Source organism: Boleophthalmus pectinirostris, unplaced genomic scaffold (assembly GCF_026225935.1).
Source record: "Boleophthalmus pectinirostris isolate CB_2022bp ecotype Guang Dong unplaced genomic scaffold, ASM2622593v1 HiC_scaffold_4, whole genome shotgun sequence".
NCBI classification, from domain to species: domain Eukaryota; kingdom Metazoa; phylum Chordata; class Actinopteri; order Gobiiformes; family Gobiidae; genus Boleophthalmus; species Boleophthalmus pectinirostris.
The window spans coordinates 14,670,273-14,689,287 of NW_026571353.1; positions in this window are offsets into that span (position 1 = coordinate 14,670,273).

The following is a 19,015-nucleotide window of genomic DNA, read 5'->3' on the forward strand; positions in this document are numbered from 1 at the left end:
GATGCAATGACGACTTTTGAAATTGTCTTCCCTTGAAAAAAATGTATTGATTTTTGCAGATATCCACGGTCTCTAGGCTATCACACAAAGTTTTCTGTCCTGTGTGTGCAGGCTCCAGCTCTGTGTGTAGGATGTCTATGGGCTGTCTATTCAGAGGACACAAGATGAAATGGTTTCCTGGCAACCGCAGCCACTTCTCCGTGTTCACTTGGCAACTCAACACGTGTCAAAGAAGACTCTATGGGAAATCTATTTAAAGTCAAGTTTTAAATATATGAGAAATGAACATGACTGCAAATTACATAGATTCAGTGTTTATGTTAATTAACAGCCACAGCATACAAATAAGGCTGTTAATGAGACAGCCTATACTAAACTCAGTTCATATGTTTTCATTCGCCTAATTGATACCTTGTAGAATGTCTCTTGGGGTGCACTCTGGTGAAGTCGGCCTACAATTTCTGTTAAAATGCAATTATAGCTAAAACTCACTCACCAACAAGCCTTACTTGCCTGGAAAATCTATAAACACAACTTCTCAGCTCATAAATGCATCATCTGGAACAAGGAAAACACTAAATGTTAAAAAAAAAAAAAAAAAGCACTGTCTTTGCCAAAATGGTTCAACTGTAATATTATTTTTGCAAGATCTTTTTGACACTACTGGCCATATTCAGTCATATGTATCCAAGCACTTCTCAAGAATTTACCTCAGTAATTAGATCAATACTAAGGAGTCTCAAATAATTAATGGAAGCACAACAAAGGCAAGTATCAAACTGTAATGACAGAACCCATTCACAACAAGAGAGAAATTAGTTTTAGTTTCCATTTTGCCGTTTAAAGCTAATTTGAGCTAAAAGAAATGCTCTATGGACAAAGTGAGGTCAAAAAACTCATTTTGTCTGTTATTCTGCCCATAGTTCTGCCACTCAGTCAGAATGTTTCAGATAAAAGTCAGTCCATAACCTCTAGAATAAAGGCTTACAAATAGTATAGCTCAAAATAGGCTATTTTTTGTAATAGGGGTTACTGAAAACAATTTATAATTCAGCATTCTTCATATTATTGTATTAAATGTTTCCTTTAGTCTATTGCAGAATCTTTACTGACACGTCCAGGATTTTGTAAAGACCACCACAAGCCCCTCAATAACAAATTATTAATACTGTTGTTCTACTTTTTGCAGCTGGTTTTGGACCCAGAGCTGAGCTTCAGAGAGCATTATTTGTTGTCCTCCAGACTTGACTTTGTCTTTGATTCCTGAAGGTGGCCCCATCAGTTTTGTCCAGTGTGTGAGTCTGAAAAGTCCTATTTCCTGAATTTGTTATAGGTTTCAACTTTTTCCACATTGCCTTGTGCATCACTGCTGTAACATCACAAAACAAGAAGTAAATACATTGCTTTTAAACAAAAGTACTTATATAAATTCTATAAATATAAACTATGCAGATGCATGGCTATGAATTGGACTATCTAATAATTGCAACTACTTTTGGTTCAAAACATACTGAAGATCTGTGTGTTTCAAACAAACAAACAAACAATACCTGACAGGCAACACTGGTCATTTTAAAAATGTAGAGACTAAAAAAGTCCTCTGTAGTTTCCTGTGGCTGCAAGCTAATGTTTATTCCTTTGAAAGTCCCATAAATGCCACACACACATTCAGCCCACGTTGTAAAATTACAGTTTCATTGGCCCACAGTTTAATGTTTATTTTAAGAGTGGCTCTATCTAACAAAGCTAGCAATGAATATGAATATAAACATTTTTTGTCCTGAAAAATACTGAATCAGGAACTCATATTCTGAGAGTTTCCTACATAGGCCCCTGGACCTATTAGTGGGTGGTTATGTTACACATAAATATGAATACAACCTTTTTGGTTGCCTTAATGGTTGACATAAATAGCTACTGTTGAGAAATTTATATAATAAAGAATAGACTGAAAAGTTATCTTAAATTAGAGAGTCTGATTTATTAAAGCAATTGTGCGCACAATCACAGAGCTGCCTGTTCCTGACAGAAGCATCTCTCCCTTGTCTTATCGTCAGGATAAGACGGACGATAAGGAAGGACGGTCAACACAAAGCTGGGTCACTGGAAATAAAACAACATGTGAAAAACAAGTGAATAACAAGTGATCCCAGACACAACTATTTGAGTCTGGAGCCTGGGAGTAAGAGGTCTCTATGAGGCCTCTGACTGCAGGATTTAACCATAATTAAGTCAACCTACACATTCACATAAATGCTTACACAAGTAACTAAAAATTACTATGTAAAGATTCCCATAACAATACTGTTACAAAGAATGAACTAGCTAGAAGCTGAAGGAAGAAACTGCCACACCAGGTAAGAGAAAATTTTGAGGTATAATTTATAAAGAAATAACTGAAAATCAGAAACAAAATACATTGCTCATTAAATAAACTGGGCATTACATGTTGATGCATTCAGGCTAGAAAAAAATACTTTTTTATTAAAATGGCAGACAAAAACTTTAGTAAGTGGGATCTTAACTGTGCATTAGAAGATGATACATGGAACTCAATTGTTGCATTTAATGGGAGATTCATTAGGGAAGCTTGGGGTAGATTAATACTTACTTAAAAGGTAGTATTATACTCTGTCAAGGCTCTATAAAATGGGTATTGATGTAAATTATAGGCTGGAAATGTCAAAATGTCACAGGTACTTTAATGCACACTCTATGGGACTGCCCTTACCATTTGACCCTATAAGACCACCCAGGCTGTGCCTATATACTGTGGGACATGAGTCAAGTGCCTTTCATGAGCAAACCTGTGTTTGAGTGATAAGAACTGGACTGGTGACATACGCCGCTTTCTTTTGAAAATATGGAACGAGCCCAAAATGTGGAAGGAGAGGATGATGGACAGTGCAGTGTGTGAGAAAGTGTAGGGGAGGGTGAATGAGAATGGGACAGTTTTTATTTGTATATGTCTGCAATTCATTAATTAAGTGTTTTTAATTAAATTTTTGTTTGTGTGCATCTAATTTGTTTTTGTTTTTTCCTGTTATCTTTAATGTTTAAAAATAAAAATAAATGTTATTTCAAACATTTTGAATCAATTATTACATCAAGTCAGAGCTGTATCCAGTAGTAGTAGCCTACATTGCACATTCAAGGCTGAATTAGTTTTATATTAATTATGTTAATTATGAATGATTATACCAAATGTATTTCCTGCCATGGCACTATACAATGCTACATTCTTAGTTATTTGTGTCTTGCCCTTTTAGGCTACTAGGCTATTTACAGCTGTCTAAAACAGTGGCGTAAAAGAAGCACCAACACTTATTGGCGCTGATTGAAATTTCTCAATGGGGCACTTTTGAAGTCCATTATTCTAATTAGTTGCATCATTTAGTTTATTATAAGACTTCACATTACATTGTCCAGCAGATGGCATTGTTGAACCACTCGCGTACATAGAGCCAGACACAGTAGACAGAGAAATGCAAATACGCCTCTGCTTGAGAATCCAGATCCCCCCTCTTCTCTCGGCGAGGAGCTGCATAAGAAGAAGTCGTGCTGGATGACACCTGTCGTCGCTGATATTTCTAAACCTCTTAAATAAATTGACAGTAAATTCCTGTGTCAATGCATGAGTCATCGCGAGCTTACGGCACCAACTGTTTGTCTGTGGAGTTTGGTGTTTGATAAGCATGGAAAATCAAGCAAACGAAAAAGAATAAAATCAACAAACTTTGGCGTTATGTGCTGTGTGGTAGCATCCAGACACTGCCAGTTGATCAGTGAATCTGCCCATCTTTTATAATGGACTGAAGAATGATTCACTGTACACTGTCAGTAATAACGTTTTGTCACAATAATTTGGCCCCTAGGACGTAAAGTATTCTTTCCATCTGTATTTGGCCTAAACAAGAAAGCATTTTATTCATTCATGCACACAGTCTTAAGGGAGCAGTGTTTTGATAAATCCCACTATTTGAATCTAGTTGAAATTCAGCGTGTGTCAGCTTTTAATGTAGTATTCACTCACTCTTTTCACGCAATGAATGGAAACAGCAGCATCGTAAAATAAATGACTCATGAAGTAATTTCGGTGGGATTTCTACAACGCCTTTGCACCCCATTCAACAAAAAAAGTTTCATCCTAATTACATAGAAAACGTTCAAGATTCTAATCCAGATACTCGCCAATAGACACATATTAAGAGAATGAATTGCCCAGTAGTTGAAGTGAAATTTCCAGTAGTATTTTTTAGAATTGTAACGAACTTATGTTTGGAAAAATCGTATAATTACATACATTTGTGAATCTCTCCGTGCGTTGGTCAGTAGCACTTGTATGGTGGAACAACACTGCATCTCACCTGCAAAAGGTCGTTCAGCCACAAAGGTTTAAAGGTTTCAAAATAAATGCATTGTTCCATATACAAAGTCAGTGTTTGGAAAATGGCCAGTGACTTTGTGCACCGTAAACAAATAGAATAGGAAGCAAAAATACTTATACCTGATTTCAAGTAGCCCATAATGAATAATGCTGAATTTTTGTGTAAAATATCCACATTTCTGAATTATAAACGTTTGAAGTATAGGCGTGGAAATAGTATTTCAAGTATTACTTAGGCCTATGTTTTTACACAAAGTAGCATTTTAGATCAGGTTTTTTAATACATACAGCAATTACTTTTCATCCTTGCTTTAAGTGCCTTAATCGAGTGTGACAGAGCAGTGAATAAATAATGCACTCGAAGACTTGTAAAGCACAACTTAAAATGTATTAACATTATTATCAAGTTTTACACCATTAACAATAACAGTACAACAAGTGAATTAAAACAGCTAGAGCCTAAACCAACTATCCCAGGCCACAGGCTAGATATGCTCTTTACAATGGTCACTTAGTTGCAGAGCTGGCACAAAGATATCCATTTGCTCTCCCTGTAATTAAATTGGAGTAGTTTCATTTAACCAATGATCCTAACAGTGGAAGCAATCCGGGAAGAACCACTCCTCCAACCCTGCTATGAGTCAAAACCTCTGCCACCCTGCACACAAATATAAGATATTCCATCTTCTTTCTGCCACTGTAATTCAAGTTATTCAAAGCCTTCCATACTATAAGGTTTTGATAGGTAATTTTTTTGTACTACTTTGTAATAACTACACCTTAATTAACCTTAAGTGTTATAATCCAATGAGTACAACTTCTATGGATTTAAAAAAAAATCTTTGTGAGAGTTGCGTAATGAATATATATAGGCAAATTAAATTTACTGTTTAGTTCATTGAAGAATAGGACATCTTTTCATTATCAAGTCAAACTGTGCCAGAGCAACTGCTCAACTGTAAAACCCTGGGAACTGTCGGGATGCCAATGTTGTTACATCTCTATTCCTCTGGCTGTGGGCCATCGCCAGGCATTATCTCACTCGCTCAACCCTGTTTATCATAACTTTGGCATGCCTGTTTGTGCTCTTTGCCAGCAGATAACAACTCTTACACTGAACCTGCAGCGCTGCATCCACCTGAGCGACAATGTCAACCCCAGTTTCTCTGGTGAAACTACAAGAAGTCACTCAGCCCCTGCCCCAAGACAACGTGGAGGAACCATCACACATGGCCTGTTAATTAACATACTGAACTGTTCTAGTTTGAAAAGGTCGCATTGTCTACCCTATACCCACTTCAAGGATTTCACATATTCTAACACCAGTGTCCTCTATAGTGCTAATTTTGGTATCGAATGGAAGAGTATCCTATAAAAGAAAATGTAACACTTTATAAATACTGCATTTAATGAACCTTATTAAAGGATGAAAAAAATCTTAAATCAAAATGAAATAGTTTCAGGTATAGTGTGTAACCCTAACTCTGATCCCTAACTTCTCAAGTAAGTAGATATTAAGCTATTGAGCTGTAAAGAAAACACCATCAGTGGTAATAATATTGCTGTTACTTTTATACTACAATATATAAAAAAACACATATATTGCAACAGGTGTTTCAACCATAACATTGACATACACAATCACTTACAAAACATTATTGCATTTGCACAGAAATATGCAGAATTGTAAAGTAAAACATTAGTTTACTTGTAGTTGTCAGAATGTAACTGTAAAATTATGAACATTGCAGTGCAGTGTATATATTTCAGACAAAACTTTCACTGTAAATTACTGGCAGGCATCATTTCCTCCCAGTGTGATATAGTGGCTTGGTGAGCTTTTGATCTCGATAATCTCTGAGTTGGATGATTGTGTTTCTCTATAACTCTTCAAAGATTACTGCAGATAAACAGATTGCTGTTTGTTGTGTGAAAGAAGCAGGACCTTTATGTATCCTGACCCCCTCTGCCTCCTGCTGCGCACTCACTGCCCCTAAATGGATTACGTTGTCAGTTGGACAGCCCATCTGAGGTTTTTAATATCCAGCCTGAGGTATATCAAGGAACAGTCTGCCAAATGCTATCACAGGGATTTACTTTGGTTTTATTGCAACTTTCTCTCCCCCAGATATAGGCGTGCCCTTTGAGGAGAGAAGGCTCTTTTGTTCATTATATAGCTAACAGAGATACCATATATCCATACAAACCATAAGTGACTGTGTAATTAACACAGCCAGCCAAAATGTGTCTACATTAAATATGTGTTTCCCTTTATATCTCATAGATTTATTAGATAATTCCGATAATTCACACTTCTAATCCAGTTATCTTAAAAGATGACAATGCATTTAATATTATACCACAGGTTCCACACAAAAAAACAAAACAACCAATTGTATGTCATGTAAACTATGTGAATTAGACATCAAATCCTCATTTCAAAGCAATGTATAGAACAGGCACACTGGCCTTTTTTTTCTGCAACAGGGGTTTATTTCATTCTTGACTTATAATATGAATGATGAAAAAATACACCAAAATTCAATTTAAATTCACAAACAGAAGCTTTATTTAACAACAAATTTAGCTAAATGGTTTAGTCATGTTTATACATACACAGCAATAAGTGTTATACATATTCAAGTTAGGTTTATGCACCAAAAGATGATCCTACTGCATCATTTATTGAGTAGGACAGTGTCAAATCCATTTCTGTGTCGCTTTAGTAAAGATCAGATGAACTGAAAAAGTGCTCTGCTGGATTTAATGGATTTTGGGAAGGAGAAAGAAAAGTTACCCAAAGCTTAGTGACCTTAAGCGCGGAGACACTCGGCTCACTGGACCATGAGTGACACCCCCTCACCACTTTCTATGTATGCAATAAACCTCCCATTTTCAGTCTTTTTGCAGAAATATACCGTCTCCCTGAATGGACCTTGAGATGCTCCCTGCATGGTCTCTGTCTATGGTACTGAAAGACTACACACTCACAAATAGCATGATGTCTTCAGCACTGCAAGCGGCCTCTTTGAGTAACGTGTAAGGTACTGTTTTTATTCCACCCATTTAACTAGTAAAGAACTCATTCAAGAGGAAGTCGAAAATGGGCAACATTCAGCATTTAGTCAATAGATAGCTCTCCAAGACTCCAAAATCACAGACAGGGAATGATATATTTTGCATTTGTTCACATTTCCCTATTAGTGCTTGGGGCAGGAGCCTTCCCTATAGGTCAGGGAACCTGTAGCTCAGGAGCTACCAATAGATCTCAACCCCCTTCCAAGTAGCTTGCCAAGGGATTTCTGAATTATACATATTGTTCTGAATAACTAAGATGTGATTAATTAAATGCTTATTATCAATGTAAATGCGTGCTTTTAATGCCTAAATTTGTGCATTAATACATGGATAATGGTTTATGCTTTATTGGCATCGAACTGTCCCCATCTAAGACTGTGTTCATTGTGGCTCTTATATTTACTCAATTTCTTCCAACTTCTAAAATGAGTAGCTTTCTGGCATTTTTGTTTTGTAAAGGTAGCTCACCAGAGAAAAAAAGGTAGGAGACTACTGCTATAGGCACACATGGGCTTTAGATTAGATATTTTGAAACATAGCAAAAAACAAACAAACAAACAAACAACAACAAAAAGAAAAAGAAAAAAAAAAGAGTCTACTTAAATCTTTAGAAGCTTCTGTTGCTGTCCATGGTGCTGAAAATATACAGTGACCAACAGCAAGACAATAAGAGTTATGAAGTCTCAATCGTAGCTTAAGTTTACATCTCAGTAGCTGTAAGTCATATAGGTGGAGTTGAGAATGGCCCATATATCTCCAGGTTGTCTCAGAAACATTACCAGACAACCACCAATATTAGATCTGGCAAAATAAATAAATAAATGAATAAATAAAAGAATAAATAAATAAATATCCTCCTCACATGGTGCATCTATGTTAGATGTGTACTGTCTCCTGGTCTGCCAATGTAAATATGAACTGCAGTTCTTCCCGGACAGCGGGGCAAAGGGGCGATTTAGATTCACCATGCGTGACGGGTCTGCTCACTTGATACAGTTTATGCAATACCTACCCATTTGAGTGTATTTGAAGATATATAAATATATATTTATACAACCTCTTTAGATGGACCTTGAGATGCTCCCTTCACTGCCCCTGTCCATGGTGCTGAAAGGCTACCGTCACAAAGCGCATCAACCCAGTGACAGGGCATCGGGAGCTGTCTTCTCGTCAGGTATCCGCTGAGAGGGACTTGTCAGTTGTTTGTGTGTGCTCGTGGATATCCTTCGCAGCCAAAGACTGTTTACTTTTGCTGAGCCTGTTTATTTGGGCTTGCTTGTGCGCCTCTTTCGTGTGGGAGTATCTATGTATGCCAGTGGGTGTTTTCCAGGCACTGTATTTTGCCACTGTTGCTGTTCTGTTCGTGACTGAGACATCATAGGGGAAGGGCTGAGGGGTAATTTGGGGACAAAAGTACCTATTTCCTGAGCTTGAATGAATTTGAATTGATTGTATTGCTAGACATATGTCTTAGAAAAGCTTTGCACCGAAGGATGTTATATCGACTCCCTACTTCACATTTTAGTTAAACCTGGATGGACTCCTCTGTCTTTCACCATAACCTTATTTTAATCCAACAGCTGCCATAAAATGCTTAGTTTGAGCTACAGACAAGAGAGATTTATTGTGAGTCAGTTAATGAATTTCCATAGCCTACTAGTACAGGGGCTGTAACACAAAACTGAACACACACTATTAGACACTATTAAAAAGTTCATATAGTTTTATTATGTAACACTATAATATGAAGTTGAATGAATGAGCAGATATGCAGTAGAAATGGAGAATTTTCTTTGGCACTTTTCAGTAATTGTGAGGGAACACTGTGACTATCTGAGTTTGTATGGCATTGTCTGTGTTATACCTGCTAGTTGTCCATAGTTACATGGAGTACTTTTACACACCACTACATAGCACTTGTTCCACTGGGTTCAAACAGACAGCACTGAAAATATATTTTATTCCTTCCTTGCTTATTGACCTGCTGTGTAGTGCATTAACGTCATCGAAGAAGTTAATCTGACCAAATGGCAAATGAAATAATAAAATAATATGATTTCAATTTGAAGTGAATAGATAAGGCAATGCAAGTCTTCTACCTCTATATATACATAAACTACAACCAATAAATCACACTGGGGTTTGATACAATAATGAATCCTAGTCATGGGGTTCAGCATCCTGTTTTAAGCAAAATTTTTAGGACTGTTAACCATTCAGAATGTATAATATTTTGAATTGTCAATTGCTATGTCAACAGTTCAAATTTGTCATCATTCTGAAACCCATATACACAGTTCTATGACTCTTATAATTGTGACACCATCAGTTTTATTTAGTTACATTAACAATGACAAAAAGAGCAAAAGATATAAATAGATTTACACAGGAGGCATAGTAATTGTGATGATGCTAAGGAGGCTATAGGAAGAATAAAGAGGTGATTTCTGCATGTAGTAAAAGATACACAAGACAGATTTGAAATTTCACTCAAGCTAGTTGCATAGTAAACTCAATATAGCAGACTTTGATGAACTACAGAAGCCTGTGCAGATCTCCAAACCCATTAGACAGCTTCAGCTCTGCCACACACAGATATTTGAGATAGCAGTTTGTTTTAATCCTGTGTGAATTCTTCTTCCTGCATCAAATACCTCAAGGACACAGCTCTCCTGCTCCCACCTGTATCTACCCGGTGTTCTACTATTTCAACATTCACAGTAATTCATTTACGTCATTGCAACACCATTTATCATGTTTTAGTACGCTGCCAAGATCAAGGCAGTCTCAAAAGGGCGGCATAATTGTTGGTAGTGATTTGAATCTCTGTGAAATGATGTAGTTGGAAAATATCAACCAGGCTTCCTTACTTACTCTCTGCAGCTATGGCAACCATAATCGTTTTCAGAGACGTCTACAGCTGTTTTCATAGCCTTTGTCGAGCTCCTCGCAGTTGGAGGTGAGAGCAGGTTGTTTCAAAGACCAAATGATCGAAGATTTTTAACTTTCATGCAACTTAAAAACTTTTCTGGTACTATATTTCAAGGCTTCTTCCACAAAATGAATGCTTGACATAAACTGCATGTTGTTCACTTTAGTAGAGAAAGTGGTGCGTAGCCTTGAGAGCAGCTTAAAGTTTTTATTTATTGTTTGTTAGCACTTCTTTGAGCATGGGTTGCCCCCAAGAACATGCTTCCCTGTTTGTTACGGTTAAACCAAAAAAGAAGAAAGAGCTGTTTATTCTTACTCCCAGGGGTTGGTACTTCAGTGGGTTATAGAGTAAGTTAAATTAGTCTACATTCTCTTTGTTGTGAAGTCTATGCAGCTTACAACATACTGTAATCAAAGTGCAGTTGAAATAGCATGGTAAAACAGGAGATAAAAGCATAAAAAATCTGATAATACAGTTCAGCGTTTAGAGTTTTATTAGGCTAGTCCAATGAGATTCATTTGGTCTTCCGATATTCTATGTTATTAGGTTCTTTTTTTCAGACCCAGAGTGTTATTTCATACCTGACAGTTTCGACTGCTCACTAGCGTCTTCCTCAGAGTGGTCACATGATGTTGCTGTGATGTGTCTGGTCAGCTGATTAGGCTAGTTTTGTTGAGATCTGAAATGTAATTTTCTGGCCCCTGGAAGAAACATACTCAGACATGGAGAGAGCATGCAAACTCCACAAAGAAAGGTTCCACCTGTCTGGAATTCTAACCCACAACCTTCTTACTGTGAGGCTGAAACACAAATCTCTCATCGTGACATCATGACAATTGTTATTTCATGTTCAGTAACACTTTATAATAACTACTCTCTTTAGTTAATTAACCTTAATAAAGCATGACCAAAGACTTAAAGCTGCCCTCTGTAACTTTTTGGTTGGGGGTCCGTCACCTCCTTGCTTCTACAGTCCCTGACAAAAGTCTTGTCGCTTATCCATTTTGTAGAAACAAAAGCTTATAACCTGACTTTAAATTAATCGATTGGTTTTAGAAATGTCTCAAATGAAAGCTAAAACCCTCCCAAATTATGCTCAATATACTAAAATAAATTTGCTTCACTGAAGAAAAATTGATCATTTAATGAACACAGAAAGATCAGATTTTGGCAAGACAAAAGTTTTGTCGCCTACAGAAAATTGAACAAATAATTTACTTCAAATACAAAAATATGTTGCATAACGTCAGTGAATTAAGTAGTGGTGCTGTGAGATCCATATTTAATATCTTGTATGATTCCATGAGCTTGAAGGACTGCATCCATGCGGTTCCACAATGATTCATACAATTTGTTGATGAAGTCATCAGGAATAGCAAAGAAAGCAGTCTTACATGCCTCCCAGAGTTCATCAAGATTCTTTGGTTTTGCCTTCCATGCTTCCTCTTTCATTCTACCCCAGACATGCTCAATGATGTTCATGTCTGGTGACTGGGCTGGCCAGTCCTGGAGCACCTTGATCTTCTTCACCTTGAGAAACTTTGATGTAGAGATAGAAGTATGCGATGGAGCACCATCCAGCTGCAAAATTTGACCCCTTTTATGGTTGGGAATGTAAGAGGAGCTAATACTTCTTGATATTTTAGGCTATTGATATTGCCTTCCACCCTGCAAATGTCTCGCACACCCCCCATACTGGATGGAACCCCAGACCATGATTTTTCCGCCACCAAACTTAACTGTTTTCTGGGTGAATCTTGGATTCATGTAGGCTCCAGTAGGTCTCCTGCAATATTTGCGGCGGCTGTGATGTAATTCAACCGAGGATTCATCTGAGAAATCCACCTTCTGCCACTTTTCCAGTGTCCATCCTTTTAGCAGGCTGTGGGCCTTGGCAAATACCACACGTTTTTTTAATTGCCTTTTATTTAGTGCTGGTTTCTGTGCACTGATTCGACCATGGAGGCCATTTCGAGACAGAATTCTACAAACTGTTCTGGTCGACACAGGGACTTGAGGTGACCAGGCCTGGTGGAGCTCTGCTGCAGTGGAAAAGGGGCTGGCCGTGGATTTTCGAATCAACAAACGGTCCTCCTGAGCAGTTGTCTTGCGGGGTCTGCCGGACCTGGGCTTGTCAAAAGCATCTCCAGTCATTTCAGATCTTTTTCTTATTCTTTGTACTTGACGCTGAAACACATTGAAGGTGTCAGCCACCTCAGCAGTGGATCTGGTCTTCAGCCTCTTGATAATTAACACTCTGGTCTCAGGGTGGATCTAAGGCATGTTGTCAGAGGTCAAGTTGCAGTTGATGTGAAGGTCTGGTGTGCTGGGGTTCTTTTTATACACACCCACTAACTGATTGATCAGTAACTGATCACAGGTGAGGCTGTAATCTAGGATTGGGTGCATCATATGACAAGGCGACAAGACTTTTGTCTTGCCAAAATCTGACCTTTCTGTGTTCATTAAATGATCAATCTTTCTTCAGTGAAGCAAATTTATTTTAGTATATTGAGCATAATTTGGGAGGGTTTTAGCTTTCATATGAGACATTTCTAAAACCAATCCATTAATTTAAATTCAGGTTATAAGCTTTTGTTTCTACAAAATGGATAAGCGACAAGACTTTTGTCAGGGACTGTATTGATATGCCACTGCTCTGCGTGGAATGTTCCACAGTATGACATTAAACAGCTCTGCCTTGCAGTTATTAAATTGCATTTGGCTTTATACCTCAAAAATACCTAGAAAAACATTAATTCTGGCAGTGAACAGGGTCGCCTCTCCACAGATTTGACCTGTAACTTGGTCTGGTTTGGTCTGCATGAAGATAGAAAAGTTTGGTACCATATTGTGAAACTTTCTAGATTAAGCAATAACATGTTCATGGAGAAAAGCATCTGATGGACTCTACACAATGCACCTTTAGTTCATTAAGAAGTAAACTATTTAGTTTAGTCTTAGTTTACCAAGAGAATTAATCAATACCCAAACTCCTACCCCTTGATTAGTATCTTAATCCTGAATTATTAGTACTTAACAGTTAACAGTTCATTATTAATTAAGCTTTTATTCATGCTTTATTGAGGCTAATTAAGCTGTAGTTATTACACAGTGGTACCAGATGTTCCTGTTTTCATGACATTGGCCCCCTGGAGGCAAAAATGCACACTGTACATAGTTGCGCACAGCCGTTTGTCTGAAGCCATCCATCACCTGTGAAACATCATTACAGTGCAAATAGGATGATCCTTACACTGGCACACAGTGTCGCACAGATTGGCCCCTCAATCCATTTTTCGAGGCATCAACACAGACTCCGCTCCCATTGTCCTTATGTCAAAATGACATCCGTCTCACCTGCCCAATCCAGCTGACCCATCACATATCATTATGGGTGGGCTGGTGGACAAGGGGCTGTCAGGCAAGAGGTGGAGAGGTGGAACTCAGGAGGGGATCATATGATTGTATGCATTTATAATATAAGGCTGAAAGCTTTTGTAATATAAGAAATCTGCAGCTGTTTTATGCCCTTTTACATTATCAAACTACCGGTATTAGTAGTAGAATAGTAGAATTTATGTTTTTATGCTGAGTAATACAATGAGGAAGCAATTATAATTCTTAAACTTATTTATTGTGACTCGAGATAGTGTTTTCTAATCGAATCACAGTTTGGACAATCCTGTTTTTTGGATGTTTACTTTTTTGATATGAGCAATATTATTTAAAGTAACATTTTTTGGCTTCTCCATCCACCTCTTCTGGTTTTGCCTTACTTTGCAGAGTGCAACACAGCAAGTACACTGACCTTGAAGGGTCAAACTCTTGTAGAAGTAACCCCATGTGAAGAATTCCATTTTAGCAAAAGCAGAGCAGAAAAAAAAATCTGTGTCTCACAATGATAAATAAATACTTAGTAGCCATTACTACTTCAGACTATTTTAGAGTTCACTTGTATGGGATAAATGCTCCTATAGCTGTGTCACAACCCCCTTTTTAAACAATACAATATTTAATCTTATCTCAGGATTTTAGAATGTATCTTGTCAGGTGCATTGTGTAACTTTTCGGTGGAGGGTCTGTTGAATATTTTTCTCCATAAAGATGTTTTTGCTTTGTCTGGAATGTTTCACAAAATGGTATTAAACCTTTCTATCTTCATGGAGACCAAACCAAACCAAGTTATAGGTCAGATCTGTGGAGAAGCAATCCCGCTCACAGTCAGAATGCCTGTTTTTCAAAGTATTTTTGAGCTATAAAACCACCTGCAATTTAAGAAATGTAAGGTAGACCTGTTTAATATCATACTGTGGAACATTCTAGGGAGAGAAATGACATATCCATAGAAACAAGCAGGTGATGGACCCTCCACCAGAAAGTTACATAATGCACCTGTAACCCAGGTCTAAAAATGTGCCTAACCGCGTCAGATAAAATATGTATTTTATTATATCTACCTGTACGTAAACCCACGTAAAGTCACGTGCCGCTACGCACACACGGCGTGCGATCCGCCAATCAGGTTTCTCGCAGCGCCCGATACAAGCCTCCTGTGCCTGCTCTCCCTCATTCAGGAGTTGGGGAGAGGAGTCGCAGGACTGCTGTACGGGTTAGCCACGCAAATTAATCTCCTACTCGTCTTTGATGTATCCGCTCTAAACTAAAATTGTAACTTACGTTTTAGAGGTCTCATATCACCGCAGAAGAAGTGTTCTAGCCGCGCAACTATTTCGCAGTGGGATTGGTGAGTCTGTTTGTTGTTTACCGAGTTGTTAGCATTAGCAACTTATGCCGCTAGCATCTTGCACTTGTTTTCACCTGCCGATTTCATTCATATGCAAATATCGCCAATTGCAGGCCATTGTTCCACCTGATATTGCTTAACGGATGCATTTAAAAGTCAATTTTTAAGATCTTTGATCACTATTCAAGTGCAATTTGTTAGTGTTGGTTGTTTATTATGTCTATGAAAAGCACTTTTATAGAGAAAATATTATGGAATGTGCACTCTGTAAATGTGTATACACTGAGACAGATTTATTGATTGATAAATTGAAATGTGTTTAGCTAGCTAATTGGGTTATTCTATTACTTACGGTCCTGTCTGTTACCACACAGGCCAGGTGTGCCCCATTGGGTGCAAAACCCTCCTTCGATGGTGAGCTAGAACAGCCCATGAACCTACGTGAACCATATCATCTTTACCATCACTACCATCATCCCTTCTGTGGTCTGGTAGGAGGCTGTACAGCCAGTCGCTCCCCACTCTGTTTCTATCCACTACTTGCTCCCACTACTGTTTCGCGCTTAAGGACAATTCAAACCCTCGGTTAAAAATTCTGGACTTCCATTCTCACTACTACCCTGTGGAAAGCGAGATAGTGACTGTGTACTGCTATTTCAGTCAATATGTGAGTAAAAATCACTGGACTGTACTGTTAATTCTTCTATATGGTTACACATTTGTATAAGGAAACTTATAAATGTACCGTCAAGCTGAAGAAGGAGTCCTATCGGGCCTTGCTGGCTCGGGGGACTCCTGAAGCAGCTGACGGGTACCGGCGGGCCAATCGTGCTGCAGCCCGTGCGGTTGCGGAGGCAAAAACTCGGAGCTGGGAGGAGTTCGGGGAGGCCATGGAGAAGGACTATCGGACGGCCTCAAAGAGATTCTGGCAAACCGTCCGGCGCCTCAGGAGGGGGAAGAAGTTCTTCGCCAACACTGTTTACAGTGCGGGGGGAGAGCTGCTGACCTCGACTGGGGACGTTGTCCGGCGGTGGAAGGAATACTTTGAGGATCTCCTCAATCCCACCGTCACGTCTTCCGAGGAGGAGGCCGAGGCTGGGGACTCGGAGGCGGACTCATCCATCACCCGGGCTGAAGTCACTGAGGTGGTTGGAAAGCTCCTTGGTGGCAAGGCTCCGGGATTGGATGAGATCCGTCCTGAGTACCTTAAGTCTCTGGATGTTGTGGGGCTGTCTTGGCTGACACGCCTCTTCAACATCGCGTGGCGGGCGGGGACAGTACCTCTGGACTGGCAAACCGGGGTGGTGGTCCCTCTGTATAAGAAGGGGGACCGGAGGGTGTGTTCCAACTATAGGGGGATCACACTCCTCAGCCTTCCCGGTAAGGTCTATGCCAGGGTACTGGAGAGGAGAATCCGGCCGATAGTCGAACCTCAGATCCAGGAGGAGCAGTGTGGTTTTCGTCCTGGCCGTGGAACACTGGACCAGCTCTACACTCTCCATAGGGTGCTCGAGGGTTCATGGGAGTTTGCCCAACCAGTCCACATGTGCTTTGTGGACTTGGAGAAGGCATTCGACCGTGTCCCTCGTGGTGACCTGTGGGGGGTGCTCTGGGAGTATGGGGTCCGGGGCCCTTTGCTAAGGGCTGTCCGGTCCCTGTATGACCGGAGCAGGAGCTGTGTTCGCATTGCCGGCAGTAAGTCAGACCTGTTCCCGGTGCATGTTGGACTCCGCCAGGGCTGCCCTTTGTCACCGGTTCTGTTCATTGTATTTATGGACAGAATTTCTAGGCGCAGTCAGGGGCCGGAGGGGGTCCGGTTTGGGGACCACAGGATCTCATCTCTGCTGTTTGCGGATGATGTTGTCCTGTTGGTTTCATCGAACCAGGACCTGCAATGTGCACTGGGGCGGTTTGCAGCCGAGTGTGAAGCGGCTGGGATGAAGATCAGCTCTTCTAAGTCTGAGGCCATGGTTCTCGACCGGAAAAAGGTGGCTTGCCCTCTCCGGGTGGGTGGGGAGTCTTTGCCTCAAGTGGAGGAGTTCAAGTATCTCGGGGTCTTGTTCACGAGTGAGGGAAGGACGGAACGGGAGATTGACAGGCGGATCGGTGCAGCTTCGGCAGTGATGCAGTCGCTGTATCGGACCGTTGTGGTGAAGAGGGAGCTGAACCGAAAGGCGAAGCTCTCGATTTACCGGTCAGTCTTCGTTCCTACTCTCACCTATGGTCATGAGCTCTGGGTAGTGACCGAAAGGACGAGATCGCGGATACAAGCGCTCGAAATGAGTTTCCTCCGTAGGGTGGCTGGGCGCTCCCTTAGAGATAGGGTGAGGAGCTCAGTCATACGGGAGGAGCTCGGAGTAGAGCCGCTGCTCCTCCACATCGAGAGGAGCCAGTTGAGGTGGCTCGGGCATCTGTTCCGGATGCCTCCTGGGCGCCTCCCTCGGGAGGTGTTCCGGGCATGTCCCACCGGGAGGAGGCCCCGGGGAAGACCCAGGACACGCTGGAGGGACTATGTCTCTCGGCTGGCCTGGGAACGCCTCGGGGTCCCCCCGGAGGAGCTGGAGGACGTGTCTGGGGTGAAGGAAGTCTGGGAGTCCCTGCTTAGGCTGCTGCCCCCGCGACCCGGCCCCGAATAAGCGGACGAAAATGGATGGATGGATGGATAAATGTACCGGTACTGGTATCAAGCTTGATTCCCAAATCTGCAGAATTGTAAATATTGTTTTTTGTTATTCACTATAAGCACTGTAAATACATGGCACCAGCCACTAAATCATAATTTTCGACTCCGTATTATTCTGTCACGCACCTCCCAGAGCCGATACCTGCTTCTTCTGACCTAGCCTACAATAAACTTTATCCCTTTTGGCAAGCATCAGCATATATGCTACACAGCTTTAATTAATACCTCAACTAATGTAAACAAACATGTCAAAATGTTGCAGAAACAGAAAACCTGCCAAACTGCATTCTTGCTCTTAATTTTTACCACATCTCGCCAGCTTCGACTGTAAAACTGCTATATTTTAGATTCAAACTGTATACATCTCCTGAATTGAGAATAATGATGCTTTCTTCTCTTTTCCTCTGGCTAAGGCTCCTTACAAACGTCACTAAACTCCACTTGCTCTTGAGTTAAATTGGCTGCACAATCACAATGCACAGTGTGTCCGGTGCTTATGTCCTGTAGCAGTGCTCTGTAAAGGGCTAGTTTCTGCTGTGCTGGCATCTCCCGGATCACCATTAAATGAAGCTTTTGGAATGATCACTTCCTTTGTACTGCTTGATGAACACATTTTAAGTATGCCTTGTAAAAACACCATTAATACTACATTTGGAATTATTTTTTGCATTAAAGGTGCACTACGAAACATTTCTAGCAGGGAGTCTGTGCCTCCTTGTCTCCATGGAGATGCTATTTCCTTTGCCTGCGTTGCTCTACAGTCTTGCTATTTATTCATTTAGATGTTTCATTCCTTAAAAAACATGCATGCTTCCAGTTAGTGAGGTTTGTGCTCCACAGATCTGACCTGTAAGTCAGCCTGATGGTGGTACCTGATTGTCTCCATGGAGATGAATAAATTCCAGGCTAAAACAATAACATCTCCATGGAGACAAGCAGATGGCAGGTTAGTGCCTTTAAGTAATTTTGGCCAATTAGCTGAAATTTTGTAATTTGGTTAGAACAGTAGGAATAAAGCCAGATTTCTGCAGTGATGAAGCTGATTGTATTAAAACATCCACAGAATCCCTTGCCATGTTAAGTTATAAATATGGCATTTATTCTGTTGTTCATAATTCTAACTAAGCCCAGATAAAGACCAGTTATAACTGAAACATGTTCACTTTGTCCATTTAAATAAAAACCTTT